Raw genomic sequence first — 26,042 nt, forward strand, 5'->3', positions numbered from 1 at the left:
TTGACACCAGTGGTTGGGCCATGTGGCCACTTGGTTTCCAGCAATGGCGGCAGGGACTAGAGCCTAGGCTGGTGTCAAGGTGTAGATGCGCCATAGATTAGACTGCACCATATTACTAATATTCCCCCCTTTTGTTTTTTATAAAGCAGGAGTTGTATGGGATTACATTAGTCCCAAAAGTCCAGGAGGGGTACAGGGACAATGATCTGTCTTTAGAGCTACTTCCTGTTGACACATCCATTTACTTTTAATTTAAGACAATCTTTACATTTAAAGTGAAATTCTTATAGACAACATATATATAGGTTCTTAAATTTTGACCCACTCTGATGACCTCTCTTTTAATTGGTACATTTACAGCATTGATATTCAAAGGATTGATATAGTTGAGTAAGTATCATTCATTACCGTTTTCTATCTACTGTCTATATTTTATGTTCCTGTTGTTTATTTCCACTCTTTCTGCCTTTTGTAATTTTAATACAGCATCTTCTGTGATCTTATTTTCTCTTAGTTATAAATTATCCTACTTTTTTAGTGGTTTACTTAAAGTTTGCAATATACATTTACAACTGTATCAGACTAACTTTCAAACAGCACTGCATTGCTTACAAATAATGCCAATCCCTTATAATAACAAAAGAATCCCAATTCCTTTCTTCCTAATTCATTCTTCTTTTGTATCATTTCTGCCATTAATTTCACTTAGGCAGAAGTATATGTATATATACACATATGCATTCAAAAATAATTAAATTATTATTTTTTAATAAAGTGTTATGTGTTGGATCAATTAAGAAACAAAATCTTCACAATTTTTCTCTAATGCACTTCCTTTCTTTACATAGATCCCAATTTCTGATCTATATCATCTTCCTTTCTAAGAAAGTCTTTAAAAAACTTACTTTTTTTTTAATTGTTTATTTTGAAAGTCACAGTTACCAAAAAAGAGAGATTATCTGCTAGTTCACTCTCCAGATGGCCACAGCAGCCAGGGTTAGGGGCCAGGAGCCAGGAGCTTCATCCAGGTCTCCCATGTGGGTGGCAGGGGCATAAACACTTGGGCCATCTTTCATTGCCTTTCTCAGGGTATTAGCAGAGAACTGTATCAGAAGCAGAGCAGCTGGGACATGAACCAATATGGGTGCCAGCTTCGTGGGTGGTAGCTTTACCTGCTGTGCCACAGTGCTAGCCCCCTGAAAAACTTCTTACAACATTCCTTGCAAAACAGGGTTTCTGGCAACAAATTCCCTCAATTTTTGTTTGAGAAAGTCTTTATTTCTTTTGCTTTAGTGGGGGGATAACTTGTCCCGATATGGAATTCTAGATTGTTGCATGTTGTTTTTGTTTTTCTCAGCACTTTTTAACTCCATTCTCTTCACACTTCAATGTTTTCTTGAGAGAACTTGGATGTAATCCTTATCTTTGCTCCTATGTAGTTGGCACATTTTTCCCACAGGTTTCTTTCAGGATTTTTTTCATTATCTTTGCTTCTCAATCATTTTCATATGATAGTTTAGGGTGTAGTTTTCTTGACATTTATCCTCTTCTTGGTGTTTTCTGAGCTTCCAGGATCTGTTAAAGGAGGAAATTATCCATCATGATGTCTCAACTATTTATTATCTATCTTTATTCCTTTTCTTCTGGCTATTCTCATTACATACATATACACCTTTTGTCCCAGTTCTTAGATACCTTTCTATTCTTTTTCACTTCTTTTCTACTCTTTTCAGTTTAGAGATTTCTGTTGCAATATCCTCAAGCTCAAAGATTCTTTCCTTGATTGTAATCAGTCTACTAATGAGGTCATCAAAGGCATTCTTCATTTCTGTTATAATATTTTTGATCTTTAGCATTTCTTCTTGGCTCCTTCCTCCTGGACTAGCAGAGAGGTGCAAGCTAAGGCTGAAAGTAATCTGGAATGAATAGCAAGAAAGGAAAAGCAAATCATTTAGGGGATTGAGGTCAGCTGCAATAACAAGGACTAGATTACTTGAGCTATCAGCTGCTGCTTCCCAGGTGCACGATAGTAGGAAGCTGGATTGTAAGCAGAGGAGCTGTGACCCAAATCAGGCACACCACTATGGGATGTCAATGCCAAGTGGTTCCTTAATGGCTGCACCAATGTCTGCCACAGATTGCAAAAGTTTTTCTACAAAATAAATGTATTATTCAGTTCCAGTTTCTATGAACATTTGGAAATTCTCTCTAAACACTCAATAAACTTCCTTTCTGGGCAAAATTACTTTCAATAGTCATTCATGGCCGGCGCCGCGGCTCAATAGGCTAATCCTCTGCCTAGCAGTGCCGGCACACCAGGTTCTAGTCCCGGTCGGGGTGCCGCATTCTGTCCAGGTTGCCCCTCTTCCAGGCCAGCTCTCTGCTGTGGCCCAGGAGTGCAGTGGAGGATGGCCCAAGTGCTTGGGCCCTGCATCCCATGGGAGACCAGGAGAAGCACCTGACTCCTGCCTTCAGATCAGCTTGGTGCGCCGGCCGCAGCGCGCCGGCCGTGGCAGCCATTGGAGGGTGAACCAACAGCCAAAGGAAGACCTTTCTCTCTGTCTCTCTCTCTCTGTCCACTCTGCCTGTCAAAAAAAAAAAAAATAGTCATTCATCCAGTTAATCTTTATAGAGCACTAAATGCAGGTTTTTTGGTGCCCAGATAAGTCAATGCAGAGCCATTTCCATTTTATGATCTAAACAGATTTTATGATTTAAACTGAATCTGAAATAGGGAAATTTGTGATGATGTATTCAACAAAAGGATTCTCATAACACAACTCTGTAAGAATTCTGTATAGCCTGAAAGCTCAGAGCAATGTATGTTGAACTTACTGCTGACCACTCCTATGGAGAAGAAAAATGCAGTAGGGCACCCAGCACATCTGCATTGAGGGTGCTATTGGACAGAAGCATTAGAGAAATTAGAATGCCAGGGTTGAACAAATGACATTAACTATACTCAAGTAATGCCACTATGGATAACATAAATCTGATTGAAATGACCGGTTAGGGGATTCTGTTCTGAATAAACAAACTTTAAAACTTAATTTCCTAAAGAACAGGCCATCAAAGAAGGAGGTACCTTTCTCTGAAGGGAGGAGAGAACTTCCACTTTGACTATGACCCTGTCGAAATAAGATCAGAGTCAGTGAACTCAAAAGGCTTCCATAGCCTTGGCAACTCATGACAAGAGCCTAGGGAGATTACTGACGCCATAAACAAGAGTGTCAATTTGTTAAGTCAACAACAGGAGTCACTGTGCACTTACTCCTCATGTGGGATCTCTGTACTTAATGTGCTGTACATTGTGAGTTAATGCTATAACTAGTACTGAAACAGTATTTTACACTTTGTGTTTCTGTGTGGGTGCAAACTGTTGAAATCTTTACTTAATGTATGCTAAACTGATCTGTATATAAAGAGAATTGAAAATGAAAAAAAAACCTTAATTTCCTAATGAATGTGCTTATTCCATGTTTGGATAACACACGTACACAAATACAAAAACAAGCTAAAATATCTCAGGAACAACTGATGGTGGTGTTTTCATTTATTTCTGCAAAAAAATATGTCTTAAAGCTAATGTAGGAAATCATAGTGTCTAAGATGCAGAAGTTCATGTGTTTTAAGCATTTCCTCTCATCAAGTTCCTCTTACAATTATGTTGAAGCATGTTATCTTTTTATGAAGCATATTATATTTGATGCTTAACTGAGCAGAGATCTTCAAGAATTTGGGTGATTGTAGGGTGACTCCTTCAAATAAGTAGTTGATTTTGTTTTCTTTCTTTTAGTGACATATAAGCACAAAGTAGAAATATTTTTAATAAAAAAAAGTAACTCAAAATATCTCAGCCTCAAATTCATGTGTCTCCATCTAAAAGATTTTGTTGTTGTTTTTGTTGTTCAGTGGCAAGCCCCTGTACCTACTGGACAATTATTGAATGTTTGAGAACTTGCTTAGAAATGATCAATGTTTTGTCTCCCATCATCCTGCATTTCTCTTTCCAACAGTGTCTTTTTTTTTTTTTTTTTTGAAAGGCAGAGTGGACAGTGAGAGATAGAGACAGAGAGAAAGGTCTTCCTTTGCCTTTGGTTCACCCTCCAATGGCCGCCGCGGCCAGCGCACTGCAGCCCTCACACCGCACTGATCAGATGGCAGGAGCCAGGTGCTTCTCCTGGTCTCCCATGGGGTGCAGGGCCCAAGCATTTGGGCCATCCTCCACTGCACTCCCTGGCCACACGAGAGAGCTGACCTGGAAGAGGGGCAACCGTACAGAATCCAGTGCCCTGACTGGGACTAGAACCCCGTGTGCCGGCGCCACAAGGCAGAGGATTAGCCTAGTGAGCCGCGGTGCCGGCCCCAACAGTGTCTTTAAATATAAGTAGATGAACTGGGCCAAACCCAGTAACAATATACACAGAAATTAGGCTACTAGTCCTTTTTTACTTGAGATAGAAAAGTAAAACATAGAGACAGGTGCTGCTGCTCAATAGGGTAATCCTCCGCCTTGCGGCACTGGCACACCGGGTTCTAGTCCCGGTCGGGGCGCCGGATTCTGTCCCGGTTGCCCCTCTTCCAGGCCAGCTCTCTGCTGTGGCCAGGGAGTGCAATGGAGGATGGCCCAAGTGCTTGGGCCCTGCACCAGCATGGGAGACCAGGAGAAGCACCTGGCTCCTGGCTTCGGATCAGTGCGATGCGCCGGCCGCGGCAGCCATTGGAGGGTGAACCAACGGCCAAAGGAAGACCTTTCTCTCTGTCTCTCTCTCTCATTGTCCACTCTACCTGTCAAAAAAAATAATAATAAATAAATAAAAAAAGAAAAGTAAAACATAGAGTTGAAATCTATTTAATTCAGAGAACAAATCAGGATTCTCAGGGACCCTGACACAACAGTACACTATTACAGATAAAGTGTAGCTGGCTGCAACGGTCAAACATTTCAAACCTATAAAATATCTTTTCACATTTTGACATATGTTTGTTCTCCCATGTTGGAGTGTCTCTTGCCCCTAACCAAAAAAAAAACCAAAACAAAACAAAAAAAAACCAAAACTGTAAATTGAAGAGTTAAACCAACAAGAGAGATGCCAGTACATACAAAAGAGAAGAAAGGAGATAGAATGAGGGTGGAGTTTGTATCACAATATAAATATGCAGCATGAAATGTTTTTAATTTTAATGTAAGTCAGTGGAATTCATCATCAGCCTGCAAAATATGAATGATTGAGTAGGATATTACAAAAAGATGCATGAAAGTATTCCAACTTAGTGCTGCTTCAGGATGGAAGTATGAGCAAAGCTTCTGTCTTATAATCACATATCTTTGGAGCCCAGCAATGGCATCTCAGACAGAAATAGAATAGCAAATCTGAAAGAGAAAAATTCACATTTGGGAAGCAGTACCATTAGAAGAATTGACTGATAGAACTGGAAAGAAAGAAAGTCAGAAAGGTAGTTCAGAGTGGAAGAGCTGAAACACAGGAGGTAAAGATCAGCACTCAAGAGTACAATCACAAACACCCAGCAGAGCTAGAAACACATGCCCCTGAGCTCATAGGAGTTCACTGTTACCAAAACCAACATCCACGTGGCTTGGATCCAGAGACATGTCTTTAAATGAACTCAAACAAAATGAGAAATCCAATCTTCATTTGCATCGCTCAAGAATATTCAAATGGATTCTAGCACATTGTGCACTCCAAGCAGTTGTTAACTGGCATGCCCTCATCTTTCTTCCGTCCCTAACACCTGCCAGCTGCTTTATAGACTTCCTTCCCAGACCAATTCAATGTTAACTTGCTGCTTAGTAGCCTCCTGTCTCGGAATAAGACCTTCTTCTCTGCAATCCTCCTCCAGTTAACTCAACACTATGGGCTATTAAGAGAATCTACGCACTTTTATTTGTCTATTCTCTCTTCAAGGTCAACTGTCTTGGGAGGGGAAGTATGTGAGCCTCCTCATCGTTGGTTGTTTTGTCTCCTCCTACTAGTTTTGACTGAGGATGTACTTGGTCTCTAAGAAGCAAGGGTCTTATTCATTTTGACACAAAATCATCAAGAGTCAATTAAGCCCTAATGGCCTAAGATATCCATTGTATGTGATGAATTAATTTATTTCCTATACATCTGGAATGGTACCAATTAAACACCATTCCTGAAAGCATTGAGAAAAGAGTCATTCAGTTCATTTTCTCTGCAGCTTAACTCTCCTGTGGGACTAATTGAGAGGGCTGCTTTGTGAAGTGGACTGTGGTTATATACAATGGCCCTACAAGTTCCATATCATCAAGAATTATGGTTATAAAATTTCTGAAGGTCTTGAGTACCTGGCATATTAAGTAGCATTTTTTGAACTGATAAATTAATGTCTTGGGACCAGGCAAACCTAAGTCCTAAATGTCAAAGTTCCAAATTCAATGGATAACACACAGCGCCTGAAGAGGATTCAGTTGTACTTTACCCTGTGCCAAGAAAAGTATTACTGCAATGCCTTGCTGGTATTCAACCATGACGACATTGCATTCCATTGTTCTGTCTCTCTCTGCAGAAAAGTTTAGTTATGCCCCTTAACAGTATGATCATATGAGCCAGAGCACAGCATACAACTTCAGACAAGCAATGCTTTCTAGAGAATAAAGCAGGAGAAAACCCTACAATTAACAGTTTCCTTTAGATAAATACTTATTGTCACCTGGAACCCAACACATAGGGGTGAGTGTGAGGGCAGTGCTCGATATTACAGGATTTCCAAGCTAGTCACTGCTTACTGTTTAACCTCAGCCACCAACGGCTTCCAGCAAAACTTCCTGTTGTTTCATTTGTTGAACGCATTATGCTAAGAGCAAGGCGGGAAGTCACGAGGGCCATGTCCTGTTTCTCATCTGTGATAAATGGAGATCCATCTTCATAGAGGATGTTGTGGCATGTAAACCAAACCACAACAAAACTGTCAAGAGTTGCTATAATCTTAACTTTCTGCATTTAGCAAAGTTCTCTCACCATAATTTGGAGTCAAGGCAATGAATATTCCTTCCTTCTTCCTCTCTTCCTCTCTTCCTATGAGCATTATAATTCTTGAACCTTCAGTATGACATGGGCTTACCAAAAATCAGCACACCCGGGTTCTTGATCAGATTCATAACATAAATGATTACGAAACAAAACACAGGGCTATAAACAATGGGATACTGGAAGGCAGCCCATTCTTCAGCCTTGAATCATGAATTACTACAATATAACTCTAGTAGCTGAACACAGGTGGAGAACAAAAGACCTAAACCGCCCAACCAGGTCCCCAAGCAGCTGCTATCCTGTAAATTCAAGGGGAACGATGTGTTCACACTTTGCAGAAAGTTCCACTTCTGTAGGGGAAAGGGGAAACACACACATCGTTCTGTTCAGACAGCAGAATAGACGAGAACCTAACAAATTAAGTATAGCTGTGTAAAATTAGACAGCTAAAAGAAATGCCATAAAAGAATATTCTCTGTAATCCATAAGTCGTACTTTGGAAATTCATATTCATTAAATAAAAGTTAAAAAAAAAGAATATTCTCTGGGATTATAGCATTTCAATTAAATTAAGACCTGGATGATTCTCACTTAAGGCATTAGCCTCTCCAGACTGAAGGCTGAGATAATTAAGTCATTGTTCATAGGCATGCTGGTTGTAATACTGCCATCTCCAACACTTCAGTTGCCTACTTAATTTAGTTTTAAAGTTTATGTTTTTAAAATGATTGGGGGATGAGAGTGAATTAGCACCCAGAAGACACTGACCACTTCAAAAGTATTTGATCTATGGGAAAGAAATAGAACATAAGCCATAAGAATTCAGTGCTATAATGCAGGTAACCTGTGTGAAGATCTCTGTTTTACCATTTGTCAGGCTACTTGGGCAACTCTCTTCACCTCCATTGTCCAGCTACACAGTCTTTAAAAAGTTCATGGAAAATACTATGAGAAAATTATACATGGTTTTCAAAATTGTTTTGCACTAAAATAAGCATATTTTCATTGCATTTTCCATGAACTTTTTGAAGTTGCTTCATTCATGGTGTCGAGATGGTGGGAACTCACAGTTGCCTAAAGGCCATATATTTCAGAATGATAATTATATGACTGTTCTAGTATGGATTGCATTTTTAATATATGTCTTAAAATCAAAATTAGTACATAGACTTGACACTTTAAATTGATGGGGATTTTTCCCGAGATGTTCCTCATACTTCTTCCCAGGCATTCTGTATCCTTCTTTAACATAAGCAAGTAACAAGAATCTCTCATTTTCCTCTCCCTGATCTTTATTTTTTATTTTTTATTTTTTGACAGTCAGAATGGACAGTGAGAAAGAGAGAGAGAGAGAGACAGAGAGAAAGGTCTTTTTGCCATTGGTTCACCCTCCAATGGCTACCGCAGCCAGCGCATCACGCTGATCCAAAGCCAGGAGCCAGGTGCTTCTCCTGGTCTCCCATGGGGTGCAGGGCCCAAGCATTTGGGCCATCCTCCACTGCACTCCCTGGCCACAGCAGAGAGTTGGCCTGGAAGAGGGGCAACCAGGACAGAATCCGGCGCCCCGACCAGGACTAGAACCCAGGGTGCCGGCGCCACAGGCGGAGGATTAGCCTATTGAGCCGCGGTGCCGACCCTCTCCCTGATCTTAAGTCTGATCTTATTTTGATATTGGTCCCTTCTAATTATAAAACCCATCACTCTTAATTTTTTTTTTCATTTTTGACATATCAGTTCAGAGGATAATGCAACATTGACTATTTTTGTGTTTTAATTGTTTGCCATTTGATATGCAAAATGATGCGTGTATTATATGTTAAATACTAGTGATTAGATATTTAACACATAAAACACCACAAAATATTTACAATGTGCACAACTCTTCCTGAACAGAATTATTTAAAGAGATAGATGTCTTTTAATAGCTTCCATAATTAAGTGAGACAAAACAACCTGTAGATCCCAGATGATTCTAGAAATCTGAATTAAGTTACTGTGGTTCTTTTTTTTCCTGTTTATTCTGAGAAAATTCCTCATGTTGGGGCCAGCTCCATGGCACAGAAGGTTAATCCTCCGCTTGTGACACTGGCATCCCATATGGGCACCGGTTCTAGTCCTGGCTGCTCCTCTTCCAATACAGCTCTCTGCTGTGGCCTGGGAAAACAGTGCAAAATGGCCCAAATCCTTGAGCCCCTACACCCACATGGGAGATCCAGAGGAATCTCCTGGCTGCTGGCTTTGGATCAGCGCAGCTCCAGCCGTTGTGGTTATTTGGGGAGTGAACCAATAGACGGAAGACCTTTCTCTCTGTCTCTCCCTCTCACTGTCTGTAACTCTACCTCTCAAATAAATAAATAAAATTGTGGGGAGCAACCCGGACTGGACTGAGTTACTGGAATTAAGACTTATTCTATGCATCTGCTCTCCCACAATATGGCACTGGGAGAGGAGGAAACAGCTTCTACGAAGCTGCCTCTTGCCAACTTGAGTGATGACCTCCAGGAGCTGATCCTGCTCCTGATTGGAGGAGAGCAGCGTGCTCGGCGTGTGGGCAGCCGAGTTGGGATTGGCGGAGGAGGACTATAAAGGAGGAGAGAGACAGCATGCACGAGGAACATCTAAGGGGAACATCTATCTGAAGGAACACCTGTGCAGCCCCCGAGAGAGCCGGCCGGCGGTGTGCCGCTCCCCCACGGAAGTGGGGAAAGTGGCAGGGGGAACTGCCCTTCCACGGAGGTGGAAGGGTCGGTAGCCAACCCGGGAAGAACCAGCAGCAAACCCGGGGAGGGCCGAGCAGACGAAAGAACAACGCAGGGTCCTGTGTCGTTCCTCCACGAAGACGGGGAGCAACATAAAATCTTTAAAAAAAATTTTTTAATTCCTCATGTTAGGCTTTGTTTCTTAAACAGAAATGCATATATTATATGTTGATAGAAAGCACTGTTTGTTCCAACCCAGTTGTTGAGCCTGATGTCTTCCTAGAGCATCTATTCCAAGATTAAAAGGGCAAGGGATGGGGTAGTTTATCTGACTTATCTGACTTTCTTTCTTTCTTTTTTTTTTTTTTTTTTTTTGACAGGCAGAGTGGACAGTGAGAGAGAAAGACAGAGAGAAAGGTCTTCCTTTTCCGTTGGTTCACCCTCCAATGGCCGCTGCGGCCGGTGCACTGCACTGATCCGAAGCCAGGAGCTGGGTGCTTCTCCTGGTCTCCCATGGGGTGCAGGGCCCAAGCAACCGGGCCATCCTCCACTGCACTCCTGGGCCACAGCAGAGAGCTGGCCTGGAAGAGGGGCAACCAGGACAGAATCCAGCGCCCCAACCAGGACTAGAACCCAGGGTGCCAGCGCTGCAGGCGGAGGATTAGTCTATTGAGCCGCGGCGCCAGCCATATCTGACTTTCTAAAATAAGACAGAAGACACAGAATAATTCTAAAATTTCCTATATACTGTTTGAAAATAGACTCCCAACCCAACTCCCCTACAGATTGAAAAGTATCCATTCTCACTTCTCTTCCTCTTGGGGATTCTGCTGTGGAAATATCCAAGAGGAATAGATCTAAGAAATCTGAGGTTTTCTTCTTTGAAATGTAAAATGACATGTAATTACATATATAAATAATGTGCCTTTTGTCCCTTTTGTAGTTATATATAATATAGATGTTTTATGTAATTTTATATATATATATAGTCCTTTTGCTTGACAACATCCCTAACTTGCACGATCAGTGTATGTCTGACTGTGTATGTTGAAGTCCTTGGAAATCTCTCCCTATCACATTCGTACTAGCTGCTCACTCATACTGTTCCCAGCTGTTGAAAACTTCCTCATTGTACCAAGTCAGGATACCCTGGTGTTTTCCAAAGGTTAATCATTTCTTACTCATTGCTTTCTATCTTTACCAAATCAATCATAATAATTCTGTAGAAAAGTCTACCCAAGTTTTTCCATGCATACTCTGTAATATAAATGAACACTATCATTTATATAGTTCATTTCTGTGAAAAGAATATGGATTTCAAGCCTTCTCCAGTTGTAAAAATAAAAAAAATAATGTATCCTTTTAATGCACATAATTTCACATGCAAAATAATTCTTGGAGAAAATAAAAAATGATCCTGAGGTAGGGACACAATTTCTGAAGTTAAAGGTCATTAAGAATTTGTCCGCCTCCCTCACTGTCTCACCCTCACCTAAGCAGAGAGGATCTATTTCCCTTTGACTTGTCTCTCCTCCATCACTGGTGAAGCATGGATCCCACGCTTCACAGTCTGTATTTGTTTGGAGAACAGCTCAGATGCAGTAGATGTGGAGAGAAGAGAAACTAGAGAGCAGAGCCAGCTTCACTCTGAGTCAGACACTGTGGGAACGAGAGCTGGCCTCCAGGGCCTTCCAAGCTGACCGCCCTTCCAAGCCGCTCCTCTTTCAAGCAGGAAGGAGGAGCAGAGCGTTGTTGCCACCAGAGAAGATCAATCAAGATCCCCTTAGGCAGCAACAGCCATGTACCCCAGCCTGCCAGAGACACAGGATGGATTTCAAAGGGACAGATATGGCAAGTCACCAACAACTCAATTCACATATTGTGCTTTTTACAGTGAAAATAGGCTCATTATTTAAAAAAAATCACTACATGCTTATTATACAAAATTCAGACAACATCTAAAAGCACAAATAGAAGAACCAAGATTTGAGTGAATTCAAGAGTGTATCATTGGTTCTTTGTAGGAGTAAATCACTGATACCCCTTGCATCTCCCCTGAATTTAGTAGGAGCACAGCAACTGCTATTTGAATCATAGTTTGGGGACAGTCAAGTGGAGAGATTTTGTAGAGCTTGGGGACCTGGCACCAATGAGCAGACTTTACTGAATCTTAAAGTAATAGCAATGATAGCTAACATGCTTATCAGGTATAAGACATTCTACCCAGGAGTGTGTGTGTGCGTGTGTGTGTGTGTGACAGAAAGAGAGAGAGACAGATCTCAGTGTTCACAGTAATCTGTCAATTACCATTTACTGTCATCATTCCACAAATTTGGCAACTGAGACTCAGAAATTCAGCCAATATTCCATAGGCACTAAACTTCACACACGGTAATGCCAAAATTAAGATCAAGGTCTCTCTGACCAAATTTCCAACTCTTGGCTTAAATTTATTGATTTTCTATAGTAGGCAAGGACTATGAAAAAGGGAATAAATTGAAAGGAAGAAAAAAAATCACAGATCATCTCCCTCCCAATGGACAACAATAGGTGTGTGTACTGATCCTAAATTAGCTGTCCATGAACTGTATGGTAGTGAGAAAAATCACTCAATGTCTCTTTTTATTTTCCCATCTGTCAAATGTCGAGGAAATCATAGGTGACTGGTTCTTAATGTTTTGGTGATCATAAAACACTCTCATGAATTCACTGAACTCTCCCTCCAGAAAAATGTGTGCATGAACATGAGATGTGAAACCCTGCATTTAATTCTGTGGTGACATGATATTACATATTTATCGTCAGACTTCACCATTGAAATGGCATATCCATGAGCAGAAGGGACTTCATCTTTTTATGTCTATTCTCACAGCTACTAGAACAGTACTTGGCATTTTGTGGGATTTTAAATCCCTCAGCTGAACAATAAACAGATAGAGAATCCTTGATTCCTTAAAGTCAGTTCATAACTACTCCAGGTTCTTTTCAATTCTCAGAGGTCCAAGGCTGAAGCCAATGAAATGGCCACTCTTTGGTTTTTGACCAGTAATCATGGTGATATCACAGGCTTCAACCTAAAACATTAATGTACAGTTTTACCAACTTGTCTAATATGAAGGCTCACATGTGCACTATTATAAATGTTGCTAATCTTTCAGTATGAATCCTGCTTATCTCTGACAGCCGTTACTTACCTTGCATTTACTACATGTTGAAACCTAGGCAAGAAAATAAATGTGCAGTGTTTCCTGTTTTTTGTAAACTGCCTGTGAATGCAAAAAGAGTCCATTTCTCTTGTAAGATATAATTCAGTTGCATTTTCTCCTTAAATTACGTGATTCAGAATTTATCAGCACATCTCTAACTCCAAACACTGACTTCAGTATAAATAAGAGACCAAAATAATTGTAAAACAAGAAAGCAGTATACTCAACAGAAGCAATACTTTCTAAGATGTTTCCAAGTATAAACTTCGGGTTGGTTAAAATATAACTATTCTATGGGGTGGCTTCTGGGTTTGATATTAACCTTCATACTTAGCATCTACTCAGCATTACAGGTAATATATGACACCCAGTATTTATAATTTTTTAAAAGACTCTAGACATATCTAATGTAGAAGATTCTTGTTGTTAAAGATAAAATGAAAGCAAATCGCTGAAACAAATAGAATCACTTTTGTAATTGTTTGTGCAATATAACTACTGTAACAATATTTCTCAAATATGTTGACTAAGTAACTAAGCAAATAGTGGTAATTTATTCAGATTAGTGAGTGTTAAATTGACAGTATATAAAAGTTCTGTTTTGTGCTATGACCTTTCGAATCCCTTCTTGACCATAAAGACTTAACTCATGGTGTTTCAACAAGCTCTCCACCCACCTCAAGCCAAGCTGCTTACTTTCTTCTCCAAAAGAATGTTTGCATTCGGATGGGTTGCAGTAGAAGCAAAAGTCAGATATTAAACTAAAGAAACTTCCTGTGGTTGAAAGCTAAGAGAAGTCCAATGCATGTCAATGCCAATCAAATAAAAGACAATATAATGTGGTATTAGTATAACTTTTGGCATGTATTCACCTAAACCATTCCTACTGTCTGCTATATTCATTATCAAGTCCAAAGTGAGAAAAAAAAAAGGAAGGAAAAGTTCTTTCTCTTGCTTTACTGGCTGCATTTTTTAAATAGTTGGCTTGTCCTTTGCTAGTTGGAGGTGTCCAAAATACAATACAATTAGATTGAAGAAATAAACAACTGAATGCTAAAGTCATTCTAATTCCTGAATGGGGTGTGTATGTTTATAAGAAAGGGGGTACAATGACAAAAAATACTGACAAAATTTGAAAATTAAATGTGTGTGTTTCTCAAACTAATAAACTGTAAAATCACCAAATATTCTGAATAAAAAAAAAAGGAAAAGGAAAAGCAAAGTGATGGACCTCTACTTTAGAATTACCTAGCGTTCTGCTCCTCCTTTGATTCTGTATCGATGCTTCCCTATCACTCAGTCATGGAAAAGTGAACCTGAATTTATATTCTAGAAAACAGATCTTATCAACACATCTCATACAGTTCTTTCTGGAAATAATATTGCCATGGGTAGCCTTAAGTGCCCATTTTCTGAGAGAAGATGTGCAAGGGAGTAAAAAAGATGAAAATCAAATATTCTTGTAGGTTACACTTGTAAGAAAATGAATACAGAAAACCTAGCAACTTCTCATACAAAGAAGTTTGTAGATTACTTGTTAATTCTATTTGTTCTATATCCTATTTTCTCACTGATAAGGTAGATGTTGTGATCCAATAAAGTTAAATACAAGTATTATTTTAATTAAATAATATGTTTTTCTCCATGGAAATGCCTTTTCATAGTAGTTAGTTACACAGTTACTACCTACCTTTATAGAGTATGTGTGACTATATGTTTTGCAAACTAGTGGCCCAGAATTCTTTATTAACCTCTACTGCTACTTCTCTCTGACCTTAAATTGTTGGAAATTATGGAGAAACAAAATAAATTCTTTTCTTTTTGAGTATATCACAACTAAAAATCATGGAAAGGGGAGAAGGAAGTAGAGGAAGGGAAAAGCAGGAGATAAGAAAAAGTGGAATCATGAAGTTCTGATTTTAAGAGGTTATAGGTGAGAAGGTCAGGAAAGGAGGAGAAAATCCAGCCATCACAGAATCCAGTCAGGAGCCAGAGCCCATCTGGGACAGTGATGTCCTTCTACATTACCTTATCTCCAAGCATGAAAGGAAGCAGAAACAAGGCCAGGATCTCTTCCTATTCAGGAGCCAGAAAACCAGCTGTAAGAGGAAAAACACAATCACCCTGGAGGGAAATAAAAAGATACTGCACTGAGATAGAAAAGTCACCGACTGATTAGTGCACTTATAATTTGCATTTTTTTTTTAAATGTCTCAAAAGTATCAAAGAAACCAAGGGGAGAGGAAAGGGCACTAAAAGAGAAGCCTCATATGTATTTATTTCTCAGTTGAACTAATGAAGGGTGAAACTTTAGTGAGCTAATTCATAGATGGGAAAAGAACAAAATGGAAATCATGATAATGAAAGCCAAAGCATCAATGAGTCTTTTCCTTGGAGATATTGTTATCAGGAGGAAAATAGAGTCTCAAAACAATGAAACAGCAAAATCATCTTCAGCTGGAAACCACAAAACTTCACCGCAGATAGCATCTCTGATTATAGGAGAAGGATGTCCTCACCAGCCTGCCCTGAGGATTCACAGAAAATGATTGCTTCTCTCCCTCTGATGGTGACAGGCAAGGTAACACCATGCCTTCCAGGCTGTATCAGAAGAGAGTGCCAAGAAAGCCAAGGAGCAGGAGCTCTCTGACTTAGCACATGAAAATCACCTGCTGATCCTCACGCTCCTTCGCCAGGGATGCTCTTTCATGAGTTAAGAAACAGACCAAGTGACCTCCATTTCTAACTTGCACCTAGCAGGTGGTCCCTGTAGCTCACCTCAAAAAGTGCTGCACTATTCCCTGCTTTTGCTCAAGATGCCCTGGGTAGGTTGTCTGCTTCCTCAAAACAGTGCACTCAAGTTCAGATTCTCTCAGCTTTGGATTAAGATTTTTTTTTCCAGCAAGTGGTCAACCTCTCAGAGGATTTCTTCCCGTTCAATTCAGACTTTTTTTTCTGAAATTTCCAGACTGCTACTTTCCTAGGTTCAAAGGAATACTGTGCTTTGAAAGACACGTTTAGGTTATTTCTAAGAGCCTTTGAAAACATACTATGTAGGTACACATTGAAGCACATTGTTTTAGGGAAGAAATGTATGCTACTTGTCCAAGTCACCAGATGGAATCTTAAACACACTTACTGGCTTGATTTGAATGACTTCTTTTTCAAATAGTAAATTTAAAGTTACCTCCAGGGTTCTTCTGTATATAATTAAAAATGAATCTTAATGAAGAATGGGATGGGAGAAGGAGTAGGAGATGGGATGGTTTGTGGGTGGGAGGGTGTTTATGGGGGGGGGGGGACTGATATAATCCAAAAGTTGTACTTTCAAAATTTATATTTGTTAAATACAAGTTTAAAAAAAAAAAGAAAGAAAGTGGTTATGGAACCAGTCCTGCCCCTGTGCCAGGAAGCCCCACCTTCACCACGGTAAGCCCTGCCCTTTGTTGGATAAGCCCAGCCCCTCAGGGGGTGAGCCCCATCCCTCACTGGTGTGAAGCTTCTTGGGGGCCAGATCAGCTCCTGGAGATCCTCCCTGCACGTGATTTCTGCTCCTTTTCTGTGCTACGGGTTTCTGGGTGCCATGTTGATGCTCTGCATGGATTGCTCTTCCAGGGGTCCTGGCCGCTGACGGGTCTTCACCCCTGACCCGAGGAAGGGAGCCTCCTCACCCTGGTGCCTTTCTCTGGGTTACTCACCTGGCGGGTACTTTTCATTTATTTGGAAAATGTTTTAGCATAGCTTTGTTGTCTACACGTAAAAGTGACTTGTATATTTGTTATGATGGTCTTATAGTATATTATTCTAACCAGCAGCATATTAAAGTTATTTTCTGATGAATGTTAAAAAAAAGTTATCTCCAGGGTTAGATGCCTGCATCCCATATCAGTGTCCCTCTGCCCTCCATTCCAGCTTTCTACTGATGTGCACCCTGGGAGGCAGCAGGTGATGCCTGAAGTGCTTGGAAATCTGCCACCTACTTGAGAGGCACAGAGTGTGTTTGCCATTTCAGCCTGGCTCAGCCCTGGCTGTTGTGGACATTTGGGAATGAACCAGATGATAGGAGATCTCTCTATATACTGACTACTTATTTTTTTTTTTACAAAGGTGATCTCCAGATAATTAAGATGACAAAGAAAAATGAGCAATTCTATATCTGTTCAAACTTCACTCATTTTTTATAACACTTATCTTTCTACATTTTCTCAATGGTTTATGGCCTTAGATTTATCAGGTAAACTCTGCTGAAGTATAGTGGGCTATTTACATGTGTTTATATTTGTGAGAATCTTAATACATTCTTGGCTAGGATCAATACTCTCACCCACCCTCAGATAACAGTCTTGTTTACCGACTTAAAAGGACCTTGCCATAGAAAGTCCTTTTCAAAAGCCCGTGTGAGTTACTTTTGCTTCCTCCAGCACTGTTAAGATATGTCATCTTTGTCTTAGAATAATCTATCTTTTCTGGAATGAAAAATGGCTTTATTTTCACTCTTTTATATTTTTTAACTGTGGAATTGTACAATTTTATTTGAAGTACTCCATGTTCCACTGAGTACTCAATGACTGTTATGTCCTGTCAAACAAAGTGTTGCTAAATAATGAGGTCTTTTTTTATGGCCTTGATGGGCTACTACAGTATTTTAGTCTCATTTAATATAAAAGATGCGTTCACACATTTCTTATGTTATTACTGGAGACATGATCACATTGATCTTTTTTGGGATAGTCTGAAAGTTTATAATTAAATCATATTATTCATGTTATTTAAAAGCACTCTTTACATTCTTAAGTCCAATCTGTTTTAACTGCAGTAAGTGTTTGGCATGAATTTTTAAGATATTCTTCTTACTAGGTATTTTTCCCCTTTCATCAGACTCTATCATAGTGTCAAAGATGCCCAGGGCAGATTTTTCTTTAGAAAAGCAAAATTATAAAACCAATACATAGCTTCAAGATGATGGCTAAATGTTAGTATCTAAGAGGCAACCCTCTGCCCTCCCTACCCCCTTGCCTTCTCTTGAGATCTGTGAGGGTGTAAACTTGTAGAGGGTGTCGTTGATCTTAACCCTCAAGGCCTTGGGCAGCTCTGGATCTATAAATTACAACATCTGTTTCCTGCTTCAGCAAGAAAAGAGACTTCCTGCTGGGTTGACTATGCCTTGACTCCAAGGCTGTCTTATTTCTTGGACTTCTGTCTGCTGCTTCTCTCCGGATAGTTTTTCTGTGACTTTACTTAACCTCTGGTTTTTAAACTACTCTGTTGTTCTTACCAAGCTACAATCTCCTGGTTTTGATCATCAGGATTTTTTTTTTTCCCACTCCTATTACGTGGGCTGTACTGGTCCAAGCTTTCAGTCTTAAATAAGCCATGGTGTCCTTCCCTATGACAGACCTACCCCAATCACCTGCTTTTAAATTCTCCTCCATACTAACTCCCACCCACAAGCATTGGCTATGTCTTCTCTTTCCAGCTCCATAATACCACCTCCTTTTCTTATAAGCTCATGTCCTAAAACAGAGAAAATTTTGCTTTTCTCTTTCCTTCCACTTTCCTAATGTTTCCTTAATAAATTTCTGACCTCTGAAGCTCCCAGTAGCATATGTATGGATCCACTAGGAAATGAGTCTTCCAGAGAAATGTATGTAAGTCTAGGAGGAATATTATCATTGAACTTTGAGAATTCAGCTCCCAAAAAAATAAATAAATAAAAATTTCGTACTGCATATGAATACATTTAAGTTTTTTTAATACAAAAGCAGTGAAATTACTTTAACTTACTATTTAGTAAAAAGAAATTAATACAAAAAGACTAGTAAAGTTAAATATTGAACTGACTTGAGTGTTTTTAAAATTTCTTACAAGCATTTTGATCAGAATAGCAAAATTTTTACCCACTTGTGTGGTCCAGCCTCAAAGAATATGTAGCATATAAGAGTCTCATCAGGTGTTTTTTATACTACTAAATGTTAGACAAAATTTTTAGCCAGGAATAATAACTCAGTATTTTCCAGCAGTTCTACTTATAAATTTACTCTTGTGTGCACATACTGCTTATTTATTACCTCTTTATTTCCCACCAATATCTAGCCTGAACCAAAAATACTGATTAGAACTCCCATTACTTCACATACATCACTTTTTCATCTACTGCCTGCTAAAACTCAAGATTATTTAATAAAAAACAAAAGGTGATTTAGAAAGAAAAAAGCCATTGCTAATGAGATATACCACTCCCAACAATGAGTAAGCAACTTGTACTCAGAATTCATGAAGAAATTAATCACCTTGTTTTACTGGTAGTCTTATATCTGTGTTAGTTTCACTTGAAATATGTTTTTGGACTAAGCAGAAGATACAACTTGAGTTACTAATATATTGGTGGTAGTCAAAATTATGGGATTAAATAGTATTTCCTGTAAAAACTCACTATGTGGCACTAAAAGAAGTCAATCTTGGGTTAGTAGGAGATAAATTTGGAAAAGACAGAACCTTTTATAATCACCCTAAAATTGCATCCCTTTCTTTAATGAGGGCTAAATCTTGACGCTAAAAGGTCTTTGTGCAGACACACACACAATTTACACACACACAAATTACAAAAATCATTTGGAATACTAATACACATAAAAAGTATAGCATATTTACACAAGACCATTGAGGAGAGAGGCTAAGCCAATCTATCTATCTATCTATCTATCTATCTATCTATCTATCTATGTAAAGTTAAGTGTAAGCATTGGTTAAAATCCCTGTGGAGATTATGATTGAAATTTTATATAGCATGAGAACGAAAAAATATTAAATTTTATGGATCTTTTTCTATGCTCTGTGAATCTCGCGCGCACACACACACACACAGAACTGTTCAACTGTATTCAATTAAATATAGATGTTTAATGTCCTTAGCCCCTAGTTGTCGCTCCCCCTCTTCATGGAGGAACGACACTAAACCCTGCCTAGGCTTCCTATCCGAGTCACAGCACCATTATGTCGCTCCCCCTCTTCACGGAGGAACGACACAGGACCCTGCGCTGTTCTTTCGTCTGCTCGGCCCTCCCCGGTTTGCTGCTGGTTCTTCCCGGGTTGGCTACCGTCCCTTCCACCTCCGTGGAAGGGCGGTTCCCCCTGCCACTTTCCCCACTTCCGCGGGGGAGTGGCACACCGCCGGCCGGCTCTCTCGGGGGCTGCACAGGTGTTCCTTCAGATAGATGTTCCTGGTGCATGTTGTCTCTCTCCTCCTTTATAGTCCTCTTCCACCAATCCCAACTCTGCTACCCACACACCGAGTACGCTGCTCTCCTCCAATCAGGAGCAGGTCCTGCAGTTTATTGGTTGAACTGGAGGCAGCTGAGTAGAAGCTGTTTCCTCCTCTCCCAGCGCCATATTGTGGGAGAGCAGATGCATAGAATAAGTCTTAATTTCAGTAACTTAGTCTAGTCCGAGTTGCTCCCCACACCTAGTGAAATTGTAATGTCCCTGTAGCTTCAGAAATATGGAGCTGAAAGTATTTGGAAGTCATTTAATCTAAATACTAATTTTACTGATGAGGAACTTAAAAAATGAACCAATATCTCACACAAACCATTACTTCTTCAATACCTGTGACCGTTTATTTGTAATGACAAGAAGCAGCTGTCTTTTGGGATTTTCCCCCCCAGGGTGAAGACCACATCTACATGTGATTTGCATATTTCCATCCTGGAACATTGGCTAATTTTAACAAGACGCCAATAGTGTACATCTTACTCATGAGACAAGCAGCTTCTGCCATTTTTTGAGCATTTCATGTGCAAGAGCTGTGCCAGACACTTGTTTCACAGCATCTCATTTCATCCTTACAGCAATTATGTGTACTCGATACTGTGGACCCATTTTAAAAGTGAGGACAATGATTCTAAGAAAATGTATATTATGTCCCAGATAGTATACAGAATAGCTGATAAAAATGAAGATTTAAACCCAACTCCCTCTGATTTACTAAGCCCTTTTTCTATGCTTTTTCCATCACTGGATTCTATTACCATGGTTAAGAGATAAAAGGAAAGAGATAGCAGGCCAAAGACCACTCAAAAAGCACATACACATTGTGCATGAAGGAAGCACTGTGGGAGCCAAGCTCGCATTACTCACAGCTGGTTCCCAGTTGGAAGAATGATAGGTAATGCTGTTCCAGCACTACTGAACACATACATGTGTGATGGGAAACAGTGGGAAGACTCTCCATCAAAGGCTCTCATGAAATAATCACCAGGTTCACTTTTTCCAGAGCAAACTTTTACCTCCATCAACTTAATTGGTGGAACAAAATATCCTGCTACAGGTTCTGGGGATCCTAAAGAAAATAGATACCAAGTTAGGACACTGCCTTGGTGTAATTATATATCCCAATTTGGATATTAAATTTAGTCCAGCATGAATTTTTGTTACAAATTCTCAAACCCCAGAAGATCAAGAAATGTTATCCACAAATTGTTGGGGACAGCTGGAAAGCAATCATAGTTTGGGCTTGAGTAACTTCTTTCACATGACTTTCAAGAGGCTTAAGAAATGGATTCCACCTTAATAAATACCAGGTGTCAATTTGACACAGAATCTGGGAAACAGTATAGATTAGGTAGGATCAGATCCAGGGAGTTATTTTGGTTTGGGTAGAAGTTATGAATTTCAGTTTGCCAGTATTCAAAACATACCCTGGAGTAGGGCCAAGGAAAGAGAGGGTGTTTGCCCATCACTCTTTCCACTGAAGTGCAAGGATCCAAGGCCCTGTGACAACATTATGCCAGCTGAAGTAAGTTCTGTCAGTCTGTGCTTAAAACACTTCAGTGGTGGCCAGCGCCGCGGCTCACTAGGCTAATCCTCTGCCTGCAGTGCCGGCACACCGGGTTCTAGTCCTGGTCGGGGAGCTGGATTCTGTCCCGGTTGCTCCTCTTCCAGGCCAGCTCTCTGCTGTGGCCCAGGAGTGCAGTGGAGGATGGCCCAAGTGCTTGGGCCCTGCACCCACATGGGAGACCAGGAGAAAGCTCCTGACTTCGGATCGGCGCTGTGCCGGCCGTAGCAGCCATTTTGGGGGGTGAATCAACAGAAGGAAAACCTTTCTCTCTGTCACTCTCACTGTCTAACTCTGCCTGTCCAAAAAAAAAAAACAAAAAAAAAAAAAACAAAACAAAACAAAACAAACAAACAAAAAAAAAAAACAAAAAACAAACTTCAGTGGTTACTCATCTCCAAATTCTGTTTACCCAGTTATGGTTCATGCTAGTCCCTCTTGTAATATTTACTGCTGCACAGCTCTTGTAGCTTCCATGTGCCCCCCATTCCTCAGAAAACCACCTCTGCCTGGCTACAATCAATTCAGTTCACCCTCCAGTTTTCACTGGGACTTCACTTTCTCTAGGAGTTCTTCCCTGGCTTCCCACATGGGTGTTAAGTGTTTCTCCATGAAGGCGTCCTCTCTCTCTTTCCTGCTTGTACATATAATTCATTGTAAATGCTTGCTATGTAGTCTCTATTACTAGCTAAACTAAGTACTACGGTGGCAAAAACATGTTGCTAATTAGCAAATATTTGTTGAATGTCCAACATTTGTTGGGATATTGTGGCAAACTAGGCATGCAAGCCTATTTCTACCTTGGCCAACATTGCATCCTAACATAAAACCCATGTATTTCCTTTCAGATAAGATGGATTTCTGATGGAAGACATGAGTAGGGTTATCATTGACCTTTCTTCATTTCATGCATGTACATGAGGAAGGGTATCTTGTTGATGATAGAACCTTGCTTACCTGGAAGGTGGAATCAGAGTGGTCTGAGGGACAACCCTTAAAAACTGCTTTCTGTCCGGGCTTAGATTAGGCAGTGCAAATGACAGAATACTATGGTGGGTCTATATGCCAAGCTCTATGCTAGTAACAAGAAAGAGATTGTTTTTGACCAACTAAAGTCAACATGTCTCGAAATAATCTGAACATGAACATCATGGTCTTAATGTTACTTATTTATCCATTACTCATAACACTTTTTTGCTACAATAACCCATCATAACTGCTAGTTAAAATGCTTTCCTGTATGACAGCTAATTTACTTAACAGAACTCCAGGTATGTGATACACGTGCCAAGCAATTAATGAGATTAGAAATGCAGTGACCTGGGAATGTCAACTGCAGGAGGTTGCCATTGCTTCCCCAAAAGTTTAAATTTTGCTGAGGTTTCACAATTTGAACTCCATTCCTCTGGTCTGGTAACCACACCTAAACTAAACTAGGCACTTCATTTAATTATCCAAATACATTGGCATGTAAACTCAGGGCATCAGTGAAAATGAAGTGAGATGATAAATTAACCCCTCAGCAACCTGGATTTTGAAAGTCCCTTCTCTTCCTGGTATAATTTGTGCTGATTTATCAATTCATACAATCTTTCATTTGTCATGGAAGAACTGAGTAAGGGAAGTTATTGCCATTTGGTTAATTGCTTCTTATTTTTCTGATACAAATGCAATTCATAAGTAAGAATCTTCACTCATTGAGTAGACTATACTATTTTACATGTTTACCTCAATATAAGGAACAATGGGATTACGGGAGAAGTTTGGAGAGATGGAAAGATATGAAGAGGGAAATTGAAGACAGAAAATAGGAGAATATTGTACTAAGATACTACAAAAGTTTGTGTAATGAAATAAGAAGACAAATTTCGGGCCGGCGCCGCGGCTCACTAGGTTAATCCTCCGCCTAGCGGCGCCAGCACACCGGGTTCTAGTCCCGGTCGGGGAGCTGGATTCTGTCCCGGTTGCCCCTCTTCCAGGCCAGCTCTCTGCTGTGGCCAGGGAGTGCAGTGGAGGATGGCCCAAGTCCTTGGGCCCTGCACCCCATGGGAGACCAGGAGAAGTACCTGGCTCCTGCCATCAGATCAGTGCGGTGCGCCGGCTGCAGCGCGCTTGTCGCGGCGGCCATTGGAGGGTGAACCAACGGCAAAGGAAGACCTTTCTCTCTGATTCTCTCTCACTGTCCACTCTGCCTGTCAAAAAAAAAAAAAAAAAAAAAAAAAAAAAGACAAATTTCTGCTGCAAAAGCTTTTGAAATTCATGTACACAAAGGGTTTCAAAAAGTTTAGGAAAATGTGTATTAGGAAAAAGCTATGCATTTATTTCACTTTTTCTACACTAATATAAACTTTAATTGCTTTTAAACTTTTACATTTTAAACATTTAATTACATTTTAAACATTTAAAGTTTAATTGCATTTAAACTTTAAACTTTTAGTTGCATTCTATGAACTTTTCCAAGTTCTTTCAGGTCAGGTATTTGAGTTGGGAATGAATGAGTCTATGTAGGTTGTGGCTTGGTGAGAGAAGTCTATTAGTCATGAGTCCACAAGAGAAAAAAGTATGGGGAATGGTGTTGTGGTGCAGAGGGTTAAGCTGCCCCTTGTGACACTAGCATCCCATATCCAAGTGCCAGTTTGAATCCCATCTGCTCCGCTTCCAGTGCAGCTTCCTGCTGATGTGACCAGGAAGGCAATAAATGATGACCTAAGTGCTTGGGCTCTTGCCACCCATGTGGGCAACCTACATGGAACTCCTGACTTTGGATTGACCTAGACCCAATTCTTGTAGCCATTTGGGGAGTGAATCGTGGATGAAGATCTGTCTCTCATTATCTCTCTGTCACTCTGCCTTTCAAACAAACCTTTTTTAAAAAAAGAGAGAATATATGATATTTTAAGAGGAACTTTGGGATTCTGACCATCCAAGTTAATTTTTTTTCTATCCCAAATCCCTGTATAATTATAATGTCAAGAAAAGTATATTGGGGGCTGGAGCTGTGGCACACTAGGTTAATCTTCTGCCTGCAGCGCCAGCATCCCATATGGGTACTGGTTCTAGTCCCAGTTGCTCCTCCTCCAGTCCAGCTCTCTGCTATGGCCTGGGATAGCAGTAGATGGTGGCCCAAGTGCTTGGGCCCCTGCACCCACGTGGGAGACTGGGAGGAAGTTCCTGGCTCCTGGCTTTGCATCGGCGTAGCTCCGGCCATAATGGCCATTTGGAGAGTGAACCAACGGAAGGAAGACCCTTTTCTCTGTCTCTCTCTCTCTCACTGTCTGTAACTCTACCTGTCAAATAAATAAATAAAAATCTTTTAGAAAAGAAAAAGTCTATTGATACTACACATAGTTGTGCAACAGGTTACTGACAGAGTAGAACAGAGGAAATGACTACCCAGCTTCAGCATGTTAGAGGCAGCAAGGACATCAAGTCATTTCTGTCTTCAGAACCTTGAAGCATGTGAGGCTTAAGATCATCAGGCGTCAAGCCCAAAGGAGGCTCCCAGACTGAAATTAGGGGGGTTAATAAGTCTATACACTAAATGGAGGTTTTTTCAAAATAGATGATTATTACCCATAGGAAATCAAAGTTTTCTGTCTGAAAAATTAACTTAGGGTACCAGTACTGTGGTGTAGTAGGTTGAGCACCCACCTGTGGTGCCGACATCCCACATAGGCTCCAGTTCAAGAGCTGGCTGTTCCACTTCCAGTCTAGCTCCCTGCTGATAGCCTGGGAAGGCAGTAGAGAATGGCCCCAGAGCTAGGGCCCTTGCACCCATGTGGGAGACTGGAGGAAGCTTCTGAGTCCTGGCTTTGAATCCACACAGCTCCAACCATTGAAGCCATTTGGAGAGTGAATCAGCAGATGGATGACCTCTCTCTGTAATTATGCCTCTCAAGTAAATAAATAAATCTCTTTTTTTAAAAAAGGAACTTAGAACAACAATGAATTTTACTTACATCATTACTGCAATGTTAATATAGCTGTTTAAACAAAATGTGAGGTAAAACTATATTGGGAGACTGAAAAGAACGGAACTTGGAATGTTGCAGTGGCAGGAACATGCTGGGGAAAGCATATGCTATGATTCAAGTGAAGCCAAAATACCATACCTAAAGTTCATGCATCAAGAATGATCAGTTCATGGTGTTATTTATAAATATGGAGGAAACAGCAGGGGAGAAAAAGCTGTAAGACTTATTTGACACCTTGGGCATAAGGCTAGAATATAGGATAGACTGAGTAGAAGGAATCACGGTTACTCAACAAGGTATTTCTAGCTAAATCT

At 40.2% G+C, this 26,042-nt stretch overlaps 1 long non-coding RNA gene across 2 annotated transcripts in view; it reads right to left on the reverse strand.

The window, feature by feature from the left end:
* The window catches only part of LOC127492741 (uncharacterized), a 229,971-nt gene extending 214,950 nt beyond the window's left edge, over window positions 1-15,021 (reverse strand). For both annotated transcript variants that reach the window (XR_011382034.1, XR_011382035.1), the window contains exon 1: window positions 14,950-15,021. This is a non-coding gene — a long non-coding RNA (uncharacterized lncRNA). The remainder of the gene's footprint in view (window positions 1-14,949) is intronic.
* Between the last annotated feature and the right edge of the window lie 11,021 nt (window positions 15,022-26,042).

The sequence above is a fragment of the Oryctolagus cuniculus genome, chromosome 14 (genome assembly GCF_964237555.1).
Source record: "Oryctolagus cuniculus chromosome 14, mOryCun1.1, whole genome shotgun sequence".
Classification (NCBI taxonomy): Eukaryota; Metazoa; Chordata; class Mammalia; order Lagomorpha; family Leporidae; genus Oryctolagus; species Oryctolagus cuniculus.